The sequence below is a fragment of the Sander lucioperca genome, chromosome 10 (assembly GCF_008315115.2).
Source record: "Sander lucioperca isolate FBNREF2018 chromosome 10, SLUC_FBN_1.2, whole genome shotgun sequence".
Classification (NCBI taxonomy): Eukaryota; Metazoa; Chordata; class Actinopteri; order Perciformes; family Percidae; genus Sander; species Sander lucioperca.
The window spans coordinates 20,291,009-20,310,034 of record NC_050182.1 but is presented as its reverse complement, the minus strand read 5'-3'; the positions used below and the strand labels follow the sequence as shown (position 1 = coordinate 20,310,034).

General features: G+C 41.8%; 1 protein-coding gene across 2 annotated transcripts in view; it reads left to right on the top strand.

The window, feature by feature from the left end:
- Positions 1 to 19,026, top strand: part of LOC116066562 (vacuolar protein sorting-associated protein 13B) — a 353,457-nt gene that overhangs the window by 159,064 nt on the left and 175,367 nt on the right. The gene's annotated exons all lie outside the window — the stretch shown is intronic.

The window sequence follows — 19,026 nt, the reverse complement described above, 5'->3', positions numbered from 1 at the left end:
ATATATACACACACACACACACACACACACACACACACACACACACACATATATATATATATATATATATATATATATGATACTGCTATATACTCCGTTGCAGTAGCTCCAGCTTCAACTAGTGAAACAACAGCGGAGCGGAGCGTAGATTGCAGGAAACACGCTGGCCAATCAGAGCAGACGGTGCTTTTTTCGGGAGGCGGGCTTAAAGAGACAGCCACTCCTACAAAGCATCTCATACAGAGGGTGAATACAGGTGCAGCAGCCATGGGCAGGATGAGAAAAATAAAGTTTTTTTTTTTTAACATTAAAGCATATAAACATGTTCTAGTACAAACACAAAATGCAAGCATTATCCTGAAACTGCTATATAATAGTTGCCCTTTAAATGTCTTGGAAATGACATGGAACTTTCAGTTATGCTGGATTTGCATATTACTGTTTGACTACCTTACTCATTTCCACTTCAACTAAAGCTTTCTAGTTACAGTATAATTTAAAATGCTCATATTACACTGATATAGGACCTAACTGTAAAATAGTTTATATATATATATATATATATATATATATATATATATATATATATATATATATATATATACGCACAAGTAACTGTATATATATATATATTTCTTATAAATAATTTAGTTTTCTTTTTTATCTCTTACTTTAGTGCTACTTTTATATAGTGTTTTAATGCCGTGCCGGAAGTTGTGGCCGAAAGCATTATGTTTTTGGTTGTCTGTCTATATGTTTGTACCATTCTTGTGAACGCGATATCTCAGGAACGCCTTGAGGGAATTTCCTCAAACTTGGCATAAACGTCCACTTGTCCACGTCCACACAAAACATGTTTTGGGCCATAACTCGATAATTCACATGCTAATTATGGGAACATTCCACACAAAATGTCTAATAGGATAAAATGATGAAGGGATGACATTTTATACCCACTAGGTTAAAGGTCAACTTCACTGTGACATTATAATGTTCTGCCAAAACACTTTTCTGGCAATTATTCAACGCCATAACTCAGAAACAAACACCAGTTCCAAATCTACTTTAGAGACCATTTACCCCTCTCCCTGTCCTCCTCTTTCTCTCTGAGGTGCTGAGGTTTAGCTTAGCCCAGCCCATCTTAGCTCTCTCTGTGGTTGTGGCCATATGGCTTCCAGGGACCTCTGTTAGCTGTTAGCCTATTAGCCTGTTTTACATACAGATGCATATACGTAGCGTCTCATGTCACTTTGTGGTGGGCTTACTGTCTGGTTGACTGGCTGGCTTGCTAGATGTCCCTGTCTGTGTGTTTAAGTGTCTAACTGGATAGTTAAGTGCTCCCATTGTGTGGATGCTTGCTGAATCTTGCCTGGACCAGTTAGCAGAGCCCACATCACAACCAGCCCCATCTGAAATACATCAGGAAGTGCTGACAACTCTTTGACAGGGCTCCTCTTGATGGAGGAACAGAACGTCATGGTGAATGCACACGTGTGTGTCTACGCACACAGTACTCATGTGGTTCAGTACTTCACTGATTGGGGAAATATGGACATCTTTGTGTCCGGTAATGTGTTAGGTTCAGACTGCTGGTCTACAGTTTGCAAAATGACTGTGAAGATGGTGACCACATTTACACAGTATATTATTTTGGCATTTTTGTTACTCAAATATCCTGGTTTTTGGTTGGCCACTGTAAAGATCACAACTATGTTTTAATACTACAGTTATATGTAGTCATATTCCCATGATGAGAGATCTGAACAGATTGCCTGGCTTACTTAAGTATCCCACAGATCACTGCGGCATGGACAGTATTTTTTGTTGGTTTTCTCTGTCAGCACACAGTCAGACTGACACAAAGTTATAGTTACATGATGATGTCAACAGACCTCATCATCTCACAGATCACTCCAGGGATCACAACTTCACAGGATTCTGTTTTCATACCTTTTCAGCAGTGTGTTGTATATGCAGGCAGGTCATCACAGGCGCACAGACGTTTTCTCTTAACAGGTTAATTTATGGCAGCAGGGATACTCTGTTTCAGGGAATTCAAAGAGCAGGTAAACTAAATCAATCTTTAGTAGGAATATGGCTTATAGGCACGGTTCTTTGTGCATGTAAACAATAACCAATGTTGCAGAAGTCCAACAACCATTCTTAATTCATCTTAATTCGTATTGCTAGGACCACACAGACCGATGTCAGTCAAACATGAAAGAGGGCATGACGCATGTGAATTGAAATAATGCTTCAGAGCCCAGGTTCCATGTCAGCCCATTGAGCTGTTTACAGTACTTCCACAAAAGTTAACTCAACCCTCTAATAGTTTGCTGAGCCCGTCATTGCCTCCACTTTCCTCTGTCCCCTTCGGCTGTGCGACTGGGACCACACCACGTACTGCAGCAGTAATTAGGAAACAGTCTGTCCTGTTGACATGGGAGTGGAAGCGGACCAAACCGAACGACCCGACAGCTGGTACCCCAGGCCTAGGATATCCAAGCTCCCAAACTTAAACCACTCCATTTATTTTAGTGTGGTGTAAACAGAATACCTAATGGCTCACACTTCTGCTGCACATGTGCCCAATTTGGCATGCAGGGCTTTCTCTGTTTTTGTTGTTATTTTTACAGAAGAGAGAGGAACAAGACGGAAAGAGCGAAGGTGGCGGAATGAGATTGGGGGAGAAAAAGTTACGAAAGTATTTATTATACTACGGCTGCTGAGACCACTTAAGGCTGTTTAAACAGAATAGGGACACATGATACCAGGTGATTGTGTAAATTGTTTTAAAATTTCTCATAGTCCTGGCCTCAGATGCGTTGTGGCTGTGACATACATTCTTTCCTTCAGATTCACAACAGAAGGAAAAAAGGTAAAGGTCTGCGCAGATGCTAGAGCATGGACCCATTTTAATAGAAGTAGGTAAGAAAATAGTGATAATGCAGATGGAAAAGCTGCAGTACATGAGGTTTACATTTTTTAACTATTGTCTGTTGTCATTTATTCCACCAGTGTCAGCAGTTCACAAATAGCATAGAATGGAATAAAACATGTTCTGTATTTTCGGTTTAGTGTCATACATTTTAAGGTCTAATGCACTTTGCTGCATCATCCCTTAAATTACCTCAAGAAACAGCATGACCTCAAAAAACCTGCGCAAGCAATTCTGTCCCCCCTGCACTGTGTGTTTCATTACAGTGTGACTCTATACTTGAGTAAGTAAAAATGTCTTAGACACATATCCCACTCAAAGTCTAAAACCAGAATAGCAGCTGGAAAAAAGCAGAACATGCACTGTTTCTATTTGTAGCTTTCTCTTCTTAAATCATTCTTTACACCATACTTGTCCTTTTCAATGACAGACATAGTTAGCATTGATTCCTGGTGATGGCCCGTCATGCGTGGTTAGCGCAGAGATTATTATCTGAATCCATGAGTGTCACGCTCTATCTGTAGCTGAGTGCTTCAACCAAACCCCAGAAATGATTCTGAGCCATGGTTCCTCTATGACTTTGAATCCAGTACATTCCTATCTATCTCAGTTTGGAACACCCTCTTCTTCTGTTACCTCACGGGGAATGATAGGTGAAATTCACCCTGCAATGAAAATGGCTGAAAAAGTATTCGTAATTCATTCAAAGCCATCAGAGAACCTCCTTTAATCTTCGTAAGGAACTGTCGATGATAAAGACGGACAGGCAGCTCAGGCCGGCCCAAAGAGAAATGGTTCAGTTTACACATATAGCTATATGAACCACTATCACTGCTTCAACAATTAGTAAACAGTCTAAACAGTAGTTGATTAGTGTAGGTGCTTCTCAGGAAAGATGAACTGAGAGAAAGAGAGAATTTGGATTGGGAAGAAAAAGACATTTATTAAGAGTTAAAGAGCAAGTTTCTTTGTCACACCCAAGTGGCAACTTCCTTATATGAGAAGTGAAGCCAATGCGGAAGTGCCTTAAACCTGCATTCTGCCTAATTTCCAGCAGGGGGGCGACTTCACTGATAGAGAAGTCAGTTTCTATAGAAGTCTATGGGGAAAGGACCCTACTTCTGCCTTTATTTATTACCTCAATAAACGAGTTTATGGCCCTCAATCGCTAGTTTCAAGTAGTTTCTTAAACTTTTGACCCTCTGACTGTGTGTTTTCACTTCATCAAAGTTCATTGGAACGCTTTGGTCGCCTAGAAATGTCTTGTTCAGTGTTCTGCCAACCAAGCTAGCCAGCTAGCGCTAGCTGGTAACTTAAGAAAAAGTCTGCAGATTTTCAACCAGCTCTGTGTACTGCTGTACATGCTGACAAACAGCACCAGTACCTGGAGGTCCATGTTTACCTGCAAATAAAACTCCGCTGGATGACTCGCGTCAGAAGGGTTGGAAATCGGCTACTTTCCCTCTTTTAGCGTTTAGCTTAGCGCAGCATCATTGAAACCATACATAACACTGGCTTAGATGTGTCATCCTCCCCATCTTCGCCCTCTTGTCCAAATATGGTACCATCTGGCTCCACAATACCAAGATAGCGTCAGCCAAAAAGCAAACTCCCGGCTTGAAAACGTTAGTCTACAAACCAAAGGGTGACGTCACCGATGCTGTGTCCATTTTGTTTTTTACAGTCTATGGTCACACCATTGCAACAGGCATGGTGAGGTCAAAGACACATACCATCCAAACTGAGGCCCTCAGGCCCAAGACGGTGGCGTCTCCTTGACATTACGCACAGCACAGATCATCCGTGTTGTATACATGAGGGAGAGAGTCTGTGCGTGTTTTTTCCCCCTGTGGAGGCTAAGTGTCTTGGTCATGGAAGGCTACAATATGTGTAGGTGGTGTTATTTTAGTAGTCACTTCACATTAGGGCTGAAGGGCAGTGCTGCAATTGTCACCCTGGCCAGAGTAGCCTGGCACACCTTCAAATGGCCACCTGGCCTCAGCCTTAGAGTTCTGACCCTCTGCTTTACTTCCTTCTCTTGCTCCAACTCATTGTGTTTCTCCTTGAGTACACTACATCTCCTGAACTTTGCCTTCCGTGTTCTTACCTCTGGGGGTCCTTCTCTGTCCCCTTCTCGGTTTCTCCCCCCCGCTTATTTCCTGCCTACCCCTCTCCCCCGCTGTTCACCGTTACCCCTTTTCATCCTGTCATCTCCCCATCCCATTCTCCCCGGGGACACCCATGGTCTCTCTGGGTCCTGATAATAATTGCCAGTGATCGGGATAGTGATTCTATTTCAGGAATTTTGCAATAATTCCTTCTATTTAACACATGAATGTGTTCAGCACTGGCAAAGGAGCACGTTGCTACCAAAACTGAAATGGGATCCGTTGAAACAGAGAGGCCGTTGCCATGGAAAAATGAAGTAACACTGCTCCCTGCAGCTGCCATGCATTAATGAGTAGGATAGTTTTTGAGAGAGAAAAGGAGGAGTAAAAGCGGGGGGTAGAAAAGGTAAAGTGATGGAAAGGAGACGGAGGTTAGGAAGCGAGGAAGAGGGAGAAAAAAATGGGCAGAAGGTGAGCTTTAAGGCAGGCGGAAAGTGAGTGAGAGATAGAAAGGAGGATCATGTGTACTGTATGTTTGGTGTGGCTGAGATTGAGCTGGCCAGATGGTTTCCATGAACAGGATCTGACCCCCGGCTGGAGTGCCTTGTGCAGGCACATTACTTCATCCTCTGCCCCCCTTCCTCCATCCTATCATCCCTCCACTCAACACCTCTCCCTACTTGTCTGTCAGATCCCACAATTTCCAAATGATTTGCAATTACAACTTTTATTTTGTGCCACTTAAAACACCATGTTTATATGTAGATGTGGTAATAAATTCTCAACTTTTGAAACTTGACAAATATTTTACAAACCCTGGGGGGTCACTATCTCATCTAAATCATAAAAGATTTATTTTTTTTGCTAGATATCCCAACTTCAGTGAGTAAGTGCATAGATTTACAGGTCATGATTAACCTCAAGCCCAAGCACAGGGCCATAAGCTAGCCATTGATCCCAGATTTGAAAAGTTTGGTTAAAGACAGCTTAATCGGGACAATTCAGTAGCATATTAGAATAAATAGAATGTAATAAAATGACAGTTAAATTAATCTGTAATCACCCTCACAAACACACACTACCCACACACTCCCAGTGCATTCACTCAGAGATCCTCCAATTATTTAATACTATTTTTCAAACATGCCGTGCTTTTTTCACTTTAACACTGGGAGTTAATCACAAATCCATATATTTTACTGTATTTAACACAAAAATGACAATATTGCACCTTTTGAGCAATTGTAAATCTATGCATGCTAGCATACCTTGTTGCATGCTGCCATCTTTTTCATTGAGGCTGAAACTGAACTGAATTCTGTATGTTCTGTGTCAGTGGCACAATAGGCCTATGTCACACTTCCTGCTTCCGGCACGCAGAGTAGGGAATCAGAACTTCCGGTCAACAGTCTTTCTCCATAAGGATTTAGATTATCAGCCATAATGTCTAAACCATCCCATAATGTCTAACCATCCGAGGTAGACTGACCCCGAGCTGCGTGATTGTGAAACGAAAGTTTCTGCTCCTGTAGAATCTAGAAGTCTGTATGAAATCAACCTTGTCTTAAGCAAAACATGTTTTATCCGCTATCTTATGGAGAAAAACTACACTACCCACAAACCTAAGCGTAACAGCAACGTCTCTGATTGGTCCAACTCGCTGTTACCATAGATTTGCCGTTTACCATACCTGCGAAACCGCGAACGGCTAGAGCGAGCTTCTACTATTCGTCCGTCGTAGGTGACTTCAGGCAGGTTGCGGAGAGACTTGGTCCTTGGATCTATCGGGCTCTGTATCCCCACTCAGAGACGTTCTTCCGGTCTTCAATCGTTGTGTGACATAGGCCTATAGGTAATGGCTATGGTGTTTTTGTTTAGGAGCACAGAAAAATGAATAGGCTTTTATTCTAAGCTTGCAGTCTAGGGCTGCCTCCGTTTTTTATGCTTTTTTCATGCTGAATGATGTATTCCCAAAACACTTATGAGCACATCCGTGGGAAACACAAGATTTAAAGTGGTGTTTTCCATGGCTCTTTGTGGAGAAACTAATTTTTACAGATCTGTCGATTAAATCAACTAATTGATCAGTCGACAAAATCGTATGAGTGTTAGTCGACTAAGAATTTCTTTAGTCGAGGACAGCCCTATTGCAGTCCGTGGTTGTCTAATAGAAAGCTTAGTACTAAAGAAAAGGGTTAACGCTGAGTGCAGAACGCACTATGTCTCTCCTGTCATTGAGTCTCCACAAATATCTCCATGCAGAGAGGGCAATGGAGAGCAAATTGGAAGGAAGGAAGGAGAGAAGGAAGAACAGAGAGGGATACAGCGGAGGTACTGAGGGAATATGAAGGAGAGAGTGAGATAAAGGGTGTACATTCTCTCCTAATTACACACTCATCCTCTCTGGTATCGCCTGATCTAAATCAAGACCCCACAATGTAACAGTAGATGTGTCATTAGCTGTTTACCGAGTGAGAACATTCTGTGTGTGTGTGTGTGGGTGTGGGTGTGTGTGTGTGTGTGAGGAATGTGCATGTGTGGCCAGAATCCTATTCCATCATCTGCTGCTGTGTCAATACACTGATGACCTCACAGCCATCATAGACGCGCACACATATTTGACCCTCTCAGCGGGCTGCACTGGAAAAGTGCTTACCGGGATTCTCTTGTGTCTGTAACCTCTTGAACCTAAGAGGCCTAGAGACCTGGAACAGATTTTCATTAGGATAAAAACTCACAGCAGCTAGAATTTCAAGATTGAGATGTTTTAAAAAATGATGGTGGTTTTCACCCTGATCTTCTGGACGTGTTTTGGAAAGCTTGTTTAGAGGTGAAACTGGTTAAATTGTTGGGGCATTCATCCACCCTTTGGCTTGGGTCAGAGGAGGAAGCCATGCCAAAATACTGGTCAAGTCAGATCAGCTGAGGTTCAGAACAGCCCAGTTTGGCCTACGTGGTTTGGTCACATGGCATAAATCAATATTGGTGAACATTTGCCAGAGTTAGCCAATAAAAGCTCTTTTCATCTGCAGTCCATCATCATTTGATCCAACTTGGCCTAATATTACATACTGCACAACATAATCACAGCCACCTTCACTCACTTCAGCTGGCCCAGAGCAAGATTGTCTGGCCACACCACTACTGTAGATAAACCAAGCCAAGCCTACTCATACATCTGACCGAAGCACAGGCCAACCTGCTTTCCATTAGTCCTTTGTATGTGAGCGCTTTTATCAAAGCTCTAGCTCAATCTATTTCCTGACCTTTAGCCCAGTCCAATTCACCCCATTCCCCATTAACGGTCAGTCTCTAAACTAAACCACCCGATCCTAATTGTCCTTGGCCCTGCCATTCCCAGTGCATCTTTAACACCATTTTGGCATGGCCACCCCTTAGAACCCGTCTGTAGTGGGGGCGGTTGAGGTGTGATTGTTTGAGATTGGGGGTGGGAGCAGGCGAGGCGGGCCAGGCCGGCCGCACTCCTAAGGCCACTGTTGGATCAATAAACGCAGCGATCAAAGTCGCAATTAACCCACCGCGCTAACACAAACAGCCGGGCCAGCAGAAACAAACAAAGCCTTCATGTCACCTAAAGCGTTTATTTTTGCAGATTTCCACCTCGGCCAGGGAGACCTCCAGCGCTTGTCAGCTTCTGTAAGCAGTGTTGGAAGAGAGGAATGCAGGGCCACAGGGATGGCTGGCTGCCTGGCTGTGCTGCTGTGCCAGGCCGCGTGCTTATTGCTTGTGGTGGCATGTGGGTGAGACCGGGCCTATCTGTCAGGAGGCATCGCGCTTAGATGCCTTCCTCATAGACATTAGGTGGGAAAGCTGCTTTCTGAGGTTGCAGGAAAAAATTTATTAAATTTTAATTTTAAATTTTTTGTGTACATCCATGCACCTCAACACACATCTGCACAGTGTCATCTTCAGATACACACATTAATCATGTTCATTTACAGGGAGACACTATTTACAGTATTTTTACACTATTTACACTATTACTCTCACTTCAGACCTGAAAATGCATGAGGACATGCAGAAGAATGGGAAACAGAAGGTTAACAGTGGGTGGGTTATCCAGAGAGACTGGAAGGGGGGGGTTGCTCTCTGGACCTTCTGTTCATCTGACCGGCCACTTAGGAAACACAGTGTCCCGTCTGGTGCAGGCACAGGAAGATTACATTTGGAGAGGTATCAGGTTTTTAAAAACAAAGGGATGTGTTTTCCGTTTGCTGCAGATCTGTCCACTGAGATTTTTCTGCTCCAGAGTTGCAAATGTTTTCACCCGGGATGCTGGGAGGGTGTTTCTAATTTCCTCTCCTCTATCTCTGGGTGATTTCCTGTGTGTCGTGGCTTGCTTATTGTGTGTGTGTGTGTGTGTGTGTGTGTGTGTGTGTTGAAAAACTGTGCAGCAGAGAAAATGAGGGAAAGTTGTGTCAGTACATACGTGCTTGAATGTGCAAGTTTTTTGTGTTTGTGCTTCACGTTGTGTGGTGGATCCACAGAGAGGTGATCTTGGCCTACAGGGTTTGCGCTCTGCTGAGGTCTGTACAGAGTCACGGCCTCAAAGTTTCTCCTCCCTGCAGTGATAGGAAAACAATAAGTCTAACAGCGGATCTGACCACAGCACCACAGGACAAATGTCAGATGTGTACTTCTCTGCCTGGCTCCAAAATAGATGACTGTGACATAGATTGTATTTAATGCTGTCAGAATTATGTAGCAACACGTGTAGAGGTCGACCGATTCATCGGTTTTGCCGATTAATCGGCACCGATAGTTGATTGGTGGAACTATCGTTATCGGCAAAAATCCATACCGATGGTTGCGTCCGTTGCTGGAGCGGCTGAGAAGCGCGCGCTGTCATTCATTACACAGTACGCGAGAGCTGAGAAGGGTCTGCTGGCATCATGCATTACAACAGCGGCCTCTAGAGGCGAAATAAAAACTATCACTGATGCCTCGTGTTGTTTATTTTCGACACGTGTTACTGCGCGCTGCACGGAGAGCACATGCTGCACGGAGAAGGCTGACATCAGATGCGCGTTTAAAGCATCGACAGCAAAAAGGTATGTATACAGTACATATTAATTTGTTGAATAGATGTTGCATTAGTAGAGAAAGAACAGCACAACAGTATATTTGTTTGCTTTCGAGGCTGAGATGACGCTAAACATTAGTAGTAGGCTAACTTACCTCAAGCGGTTAAAACACTGACAAAAATAAACGCAAGTCCGACCCAAATGTCAGAATCAGAACCCTAAAGGATCGTCCACGATCCCAAACGGCACCTCTGATTCATATTTAGATCATTTAATAACAGTTAAACGTAGAGACTTACTGATTGCTGCAGCTAAAAGCTAACGAGTTAGCTGTCACGGGGGTGTCTTTGGTGTCTTTCTAGCCTTTACAGGTGATTTTCTATCCAGCCTGGAACTTGGGCCTTTTTTCGGGGTTGTTGAGCATTAAATCCAAACTGTTACATCCCAGATTTATCCACTTGATGTCCATAATTCATCACGTTTTAAGTTATTTCTGCCGCTAACTCCGTGCTACCCATAGACAGTAGGTGCTACCGACAAGGGGATCTCCCATGATGCCTTTGTTTATGTTTTCAACCAATGGGAAGGCAGGTCCGTCACACATTACGCCTTATATGGGCATCCAAGCGAGAACAAATATATATATAGTATAAAGTGGGAAAGATAGATCCCTCCAGGTCAGAGCTCGTCTGTTACCGTTCTAAACCGTTCTACAGAGAAGAATGGCGTCACTGTTTTGAGATTGTTTGTCCTTTATATGAATTATAATACTCATTATGTTTATTTTTGCACTGGATGACTCCAAATATGTAGGAGAACTATTTTAGACAACACACATGCTTGTGTAGCATTGCTGTGGGTGTAATATCAATAAATATGACATTATTATTTTGATTATTGGCAAAAGTGTCTGGACTTTTTTTGAAACAATGTATGTATTTTGTCAACTGTATAAGTTATAAATACTATCGGTCGATTAATCGGTTATCGGCAAATACGGCCCAACCTAGCTATCGGTATCGGTAAAATCCACTATCGGTCGACCTCTACACCTGTCCTACTAAAAATATTTTTCAGGAAGAGTAGGCACAGAGCATTATATCTTTGTCAAATAAGAGTTCATGGGCTCAGGATAGATTCGTTAAGAGATAACTTATAAATATTTGTAGTTTAATAAACAGCACTTTACACAGGAGAAAGATAGTTCATATAGCACAAGCTCACACTCATTCAGATACGGTGTGAAGCGCTCCAGCCCATTCATACAATAGAGCACTCCTCTACCATTTTAAGCAATGAGAGTAAAGTCTTGTGTTGTTTAGTTATAGCTAAAATTCCAGATCTTTCAAAGTCAGTTCATGTCTGAAACCTTTAACTGTACTTCTAAGAATGACGATCTGAGAATAATGTACTCTCAGTTGAAGTCACTCTTCAGAGTAGACAGGCTGTCCTGCATCTAACTCACTGTTCTGTCATTTACTGGCGAGGCACGGCGTATCCTAAGAGCCTCCTGTGGTTATATAGGCCATTTCCACATGGCCCCAGCCTTTTAAAGCCTGAGTGTGTTTGGCCCTCAGCTTCCTCTCTATTAGAACCTGCTCTGCTGGAACCAGATAAACCATCTTCATAAAGACTCAAGGGAGAAATGATACACAAGACAGATCATGGACTCCCAACACTGCTCGCAAGAGGAGGAAGTAAGGGATGCTTTTTGGGGGTATTAAGACTGAAAGATTTGAAACAGGGTCCACACATGTGGCTGGATTCTGAACACTATCTGATGGAGCGGGGAAGTGATCAAAAATAAAACTGAGCAGAACTTTCCACAAAAAAAATGGAACAATCCCATATTTAGAACTCTGTGATGTGACGCCAGGCAGGGATGAGAAGGAAGAAATAGACAAAGAAAAAAAAAAAACATCTTCAGGCATCTTACCATTTAATCGAAGTACTTATGTACCAAATGGATATGTTTGAAGTTTTTTTTAAGGTTTCAGGCTTTTTTTTCTTTTCTAGTAGTATTTATTTACTCCTGACAGCATATGCTGGCTTCCTGATCCAGAATCCAGATTGAATTAGAGGCTGTGTGATTGTAGATCAAAGTGTAAGAAGATCCGTGTTCATTTAGAGACCTAAGAGGAAGGGATCAAGGCCTAAGTCTCAGGATAAGCAATGGTCACCTACTAAATAACCATGCTGTCACTCAAAAACCACTGGCACTTTCACTCTTTGGGTCCGTGGGGTTTTTTACTGAATCCGGTCTGTCAGTGTGCATACTGAGACTTATGCAACTGAAGAGCACTAGCCTATTATTTTATGATATACAGATTCTCTATTATTTCCAGCTATCCCCCGATGGCTGTGTACTGTCATAACTCTCATCTCCGAAATGAGCAAGCTAGATAACACAGACATGTTCTCCACATACCAGGGATGTACTGATGAAAGACAGCAATCAGTGAAATGCATCTCTATAAGCACTTTGCTCTGTCTGTGATTCTATGCCAAATAGTAGTATCCTTGCTACACTCATATTGAAATGTAGTCTCTCATCAGTCCAGCTATTGGACGCCTTTTGTGGTGATTTCACCCAACATAAGAAGAGGAGGAGAAAGGATGCAGCAGACAGCTTGGTGTACTGGACATACTCAACACCCAGCAGTAGTACAGAGGGATATAATTATAGCTTCAGCAGTGTTGTAACTGAGTTCATTGCTGTTGCAGGTGCCATCCTTCAGAGGAAGTGGTAAGCACAGCACCAAGTCTCTGCAAGGATATTAAAAAGAGATGGGGGGGCTCTCTCAGAGCAGCACTTGTTTGAAGAAAAAGAAGACGGGAGATGTTAATTCAGGTGTTTTGGCTTGAGGCCATGGGGTTTATTTTTTATTTGTTTTAACTTTTTCATCCAAATGGGCTTTTTTCCCTTCTTCAAATGACTAATAACTGCAGTTGCAAGGGGTGATACGACCTGTGATTCTGTGTGTGTGTGTGTGTGTGTGTGTTCAGGTACTGTATGTGAACATGCAAGCAGACATATGATACATGTGTGTATGTGCTTTTGTAAATGTGTATGTCATTTGAGCATGTTTTCACAGTTAAAGCCTGGCACGTGCAGCCTCATAAGGAGTCGATTGGCTTCGATATTATTTTTTTTAACGGAGATTTCCTGGTCAAAATTGCAAAGTGTTTCCGCTGTTTTTGAAGTATATTAATAGAGGGTGCTGCAAGTGATACACCGTGCCCTGAATACACACACAGTCACACACTCACATTGTCCCTCAGTGTTTTTTCCTGAATTAATCTGTCATTAGAGGCAGTGGGTAACTGAACTGGAGTCCCAGGCCGCTGACGGTTAACTCCATTTGTTATGTTTAAAGATTTAATTTCACTTTGACAGGACATGATGTCATTGGACAAAAGGAATGAAGAATTATGACTCTTTGACTTCTCTTTTCCCCACTGAACCTTCTATATAATGACTATATGACTATATATGCTGTATGAAAACACCTGCCATTCTTAAATTTCTAACAGTAGGCTTCAACTTCTTTATGATCTTTGTGATAATCCAGAGTCCTCTTAATATGGTCGAGCTCCAGATACCTCTCTCATAATCATGAAATAAATGATTAAAACCCAAGATTGTTAAAATTAGGTCACACATAGACGCTTACTAGTGCTGCACTACTTTATTATTTGTTGTACCTGAGTCATTTCCAGAGGCTATTTATCTGTCATTTTTTGCTGCAGTTTTATTCCACATTACCCTGAACCCCTCAGAGGGTAACAGTGTGTAACAGATATTCCACACTGCAATTATACTTCTGGCTTTCAAATATTATTTGTGCCCATTCCTATTTTTAAATTCATTTAAGAATTTTCCTTTTGCTGCTCTTGGAAAAGCTGCCTTTCCATGGGCCTCCCCGAACAGAACATACATTTTCACCATCTTATTATGGGTAAAAATTAAATATAGTATGCCAAGCCTCCTGAGTGGTTTGTAAGTTCAATAACATGTTGCCCTTTGTCTCCCAAGCATGTGACGGAACGAACTGAGTTTTAGGTCAACCTGGCATACCTGGCAGTTTCCTGTTCTGTCACAGGACATTGTGTATGCTTTCTCTCTTTCACGTGCGCACATGCACGCCCACGCACACACACATACATACATACATACATACATACATACACACACACACATATACACACACATATACACACACACACACACACACACACACACGCACCTGGCATGCCCAGCAGCACGCAGTAGGGGGACATTGTCACACAGCATAACTGCTTCCAGTGCTGTGTTTATTGGCCTGTTACAGAGCTGTTAAACACAATTGTGTGGAATAGCAAACATGACCCTGCACAACCTCAACTGAACTTTTACACCTGAAGTTGTGACATGAAACACACACATACTCACACGTTCTACTTTGACCTGCTAGTACAGAGAACTTTTCTTTTTCTGTTTTGCTGTGTATGCAACCATTCAAAAACCCTGGATTCCCCTCTGCCCCCACCAGCTCTCCTCTCAACCCTCCTCTAGGGTTTCCTTTTCTCCCCTTGCTCCGGTCACAACATCTCTACACAGACTTTCCACCCTGAATCAATGCATGGTCATGATGAGAGACCGGGACACAGCCAGGCCAAAGCAGTGAGAGGGACAAACGGACAGCAGCATGGAAGAGTAGGGTGATGCTGGGATTGAGGCATATTGGTCAGGGAGAAGAGCTGTCAGTGGTTTGGGCAGTGGTCAAAGCAGTGATGCATGTGGGACATTCTGCGTGCGTGCGTGTGAGAGTCACAGCTCAAACATGAGACCACGGAGGGGGAGCCTTAGAGAGGCCTGCGAGGTTAACCAGGGTGACCTGATGTTAGCGGCAGCCCAGAGAAAAGGGTGGAGTATAGCCAGTCCATTCTCAGAGGGTTCTTAGTTCACGTTCCTAGAAGGGTGACACAACCGCACAACCAAGGCTTGGCATTTATAGTTTTTTGTCAATATGCTTGACTGGTACATTTCAGCATAAATTGTTCGGCATGAAGGTTTGATATACTGCCTTTACATGCCCAGTGGTTGCTGTGACTGAGAAGGCAGAGTGTTTCCATGGCAAAGGCATCATGTCAGTGAATATGAATTCATTTGGGTGGAAGTCATATTGAACATTCTTGTTTTCTCATGCAGTGTTCACGGAGCACCAGCTTTTCATTGCCCTAGCACAATGAAAACCATTATATGGCATGCATTTTGGATATACCAAAGGAAATAAGTTCTATACACCAAGATGAGGTGTTTAGTGTCTCTCTGTACCTCTTCCACTCACAAAATGTTATGCCATGGCTCATGGAACAAAGAATTCTAAACCAGAATTTCTTTTTTAAAAGGATTTCGCAACATTGCAAGATCAGGCATTTTTTTTATATTTTTGCTATTTTCTCATGAACTATTGAACTCACTTGAAAAAAAATCTGGCACATTTATCCCATGATTGTGTGTATTTTGCTCCAGATCCAGATGCAGATTTAAAATTCCTAAACATTTTCTATTATTAAAATAACAAATGTAGACCATTGTGCAGCCTTGGCAAAGGCATGCTCTCTCTGTGTGCTTTCTAGTTGTCATTATATTTTGATCTTACTTGTTTACCATATTTGTCTTGGATACAACTGGAGCCAGTAACCATATTGCCTCCTGGAGTAGGTATGGATTACAATAAGTAATTTGTTCATGGACTCTGTGGCCCCACAGACTTTAGCACGATTTAATCCAGACCCTGGCAAGAGATTTGACTAACAGTACATGTACAGCTCATCTGTTTGATATATAATTATTTCCCTTGTCTTCTAGCAGTTGTGTGATTTGAAGTCAGATGTTCTGCAGCGGCTGCAGCCTCTGGTCCTAGTGCATACCCAGGTCACTATTGTTCTTATCTACTCTGGAGACCTCAACTCCCTCACTCGAAAGTAAAGCCGCCCGCACCCTCAGATGGTCCCATGCACTGTTGCCATTGTGAATTACAACATGTTTGTTTCTGTGTTTTTGTGGCTTTTATTAGCTGTCACCAAAGGAGAAGGGGGGGCTGACTAAAAATTAGTTTTGTATCACCCAGATTTAGGACTGACAGGCCATTTTTCTTTTCCATTACATAGTTAGGCCCTTTGAAGGATTGTGAGCCTTTTTGCCTTTGTGTAAACATCTAGAAACAGCTGTCGTTATGCCCAGTGAATGCCATTCAATTGTTGGACTTTTTCCTCTGTTGTCATCTGTGAGATGTTATCTGATTATTGTTAGTATTTCACTGTGTGATGTGGCAAGTCTGTAGCTACCATACACTTGACATCATCTTTGGTTTTGTGTTGCCATGGGGAACAACAGCAAAGTATTATAAAGTCTGAAGAAAATATCATTAAGTGGTATTACATTATGTTTTATTGCACACACTCAGCGATTTTACAGTAAGTGCCCATTTGTATCTGCCCTGCTATAGTCCAAGAAAGATATACATCCTCTTGTGGCACAACCTACTCTCAATACCGATAAAGTCCCTTTTTTCGTTTGATAAGCTTTTCCAAAATAAATTGGCTGACCTAAAAATCATATCGCACAATTAACTCACCCTTTCCGAATAGTTATTAACAAAATATACTTCATATTTAATTGTGCTTGTAAAAATGTTAATATAAAATGGAAGTTCTGGTGAAATAAAAAGTCTTACATCTGCGTCTTCTCAAACACGGACAGACCACTTTCCTCTAGGATTTTACCAGGGTCCAGTTTCATATGTGAGCATTTATTTTAGTGTTTGATATTTTCCTGTGATTATGCATAAAAGTTTTACTCCCAAAGTTTGATATATGGTGACAGATTTAGTCAACCATCAGACACGGTATGGGAACTCAAATAATGTGGTACCTGTAGTTGGTAATTTACAATTGGTCTTTATGGTAGGATAGCTGTGCTCTGAAATTACCCATTTGAAACGGCAAATGTTTAAGTATAAGATTACTTTCTTTATGTTATGGTTGAACTATGTATCTTTATTTCTGGCATTAATAGGGTTAAGCTTTCACATATACACAGAGGTACAGTTTACATCTGCATGCATACCTTTTCATACCATTGGTTCGGCATTAAATGAGTCCTAAAATGATTAATCAAACTTCGTCAGTTAATGGACAAATCCTAAATGACACTTTTGATAATGCCTTTTGTTAGTAAGTTAACAAAAATACCAAACATTTGCTGGTTACAGCTTCTTACATTGCTTGTTTTTCTCAGTTTCATGTCAATAGTATTTGATTAATTAGTTTTTTTTTTTTTAGATGGTTGTTGAGGCAAACTAAGTAATATTAAGACATCTTGTTGGGTTCTGGTTACTTGGTATTAGCATTTTTATTTTTTTGACATATTAAAAAACAAACATTTGGTGTTAGTTTAGGTAGATGAGGCCCTACAATAAATACATAATATAATATATATAAATACTGACACGCCCATTTATTGAGAATCCGCTAGTACCATTGTTAAAAAAAAATATTTTGATGGTTGAGGATCAGAAGAAGTAATGTGTAATAATGTGACTAAACCAAGATGTCCAGCAGGATGGTATTAGCCTCAGGCGGTGAGCTCAAGGTGCAGACCAGAGTCACAGTGTTAAACCCAGCGGTTTCCGTGTGTCTGCCTGCTTTACAGCTTAACCCTGCTAAGATCTGCAGTAGACCAGCCAGTGTCAATGGATTTTCTTCCTGCGTGCCGGCTCTTTAAAAGGCCAAAGCCTTACAGTATGTGTCAGTGTGCAAAAGTGTTCCGATTTCAAACCCCCCTTTGAAGAGGAATCAAAAGAGGAAGCAGCGTGAGATGAATGTGTAACCATATCTCTCCCTCTTTTTCTCTTGCTCTCCTTCGCTCCATCTCTCTTTCTCTCCATCTCTTTTTCTCAGTTTCTGCCTTCTTGCCCTCCCTTGACAGATCAAAGCTTGGAGAACTGGCCTCCATATACAGCCTTGTCAGAGGCGTTCCAACATTTGTGTGTGTGATATTAGCAGAAGGCCGCAAATCTGCATATGCAAATTTCAGTAAAGGAAGTGTGTCTTTGCATTTGTGTGTGTATACACTAAAAATATTACAGTTTAACAGGGCTTAACTGCCTTACTTGTCATTAAACCGAGCAGATCTCTGACTGACACACATACACACACACACACACACACACACACACACACACAGCCAGTATGTGGCAGCACCTGCTGTCTGCCCCCTGGACCCTGTACTCCTCTCCTTTCTGTTAACTGGTCTTTTAAATCAGTGCAGCCCCCATGTAATGGAAAAAGACACTACTCTTACACTTACTGGCTACTTGCTACTGGTTACTGACCTAATGGCTTGTAAATTTTACTTTTTGGGTGACCAGAGATATGTGTGACGTAATGCAGCTGGAATGGGGTCTCAAACCCTTTCAAAAAAGACTTTAAATGTGATTTGAGTTCAAGATTTAACTGTCAAAAGTCCCTGAAGTTGTAAAAGGTGTTCTGTTTCCTAGATATAGAATTTCACATTGGTTTTAAATGGGCATTCAAAGTCTTGCATTCTACTTTTAAAACTCTTTTAAAGGCTAATCTAATTGTCTAAAGCAGGACAGTTATATAATAATACAGTAGTGGGCTTATAATATAATAATATACAGTATAGCAAAGTTTTGTTTATCATAGGCTTCAAGCAGAACAACATGCATGACTAAATGTGGGATTGACTGTTTCCATTTTTCAAATCAAGGAAAGGTTTATTAAGCATGTTCAGTCTTTTCCAGCAACACCCAGCGTTGTGCACACACTCTCTCTGATGTCCTTTCCATTGCAGTCCAAATCCTCTAATGTTGGCACACAGCAGTGTCCCTGAGCTCACTGAATATGATATAGGGAGGCCGTGGCA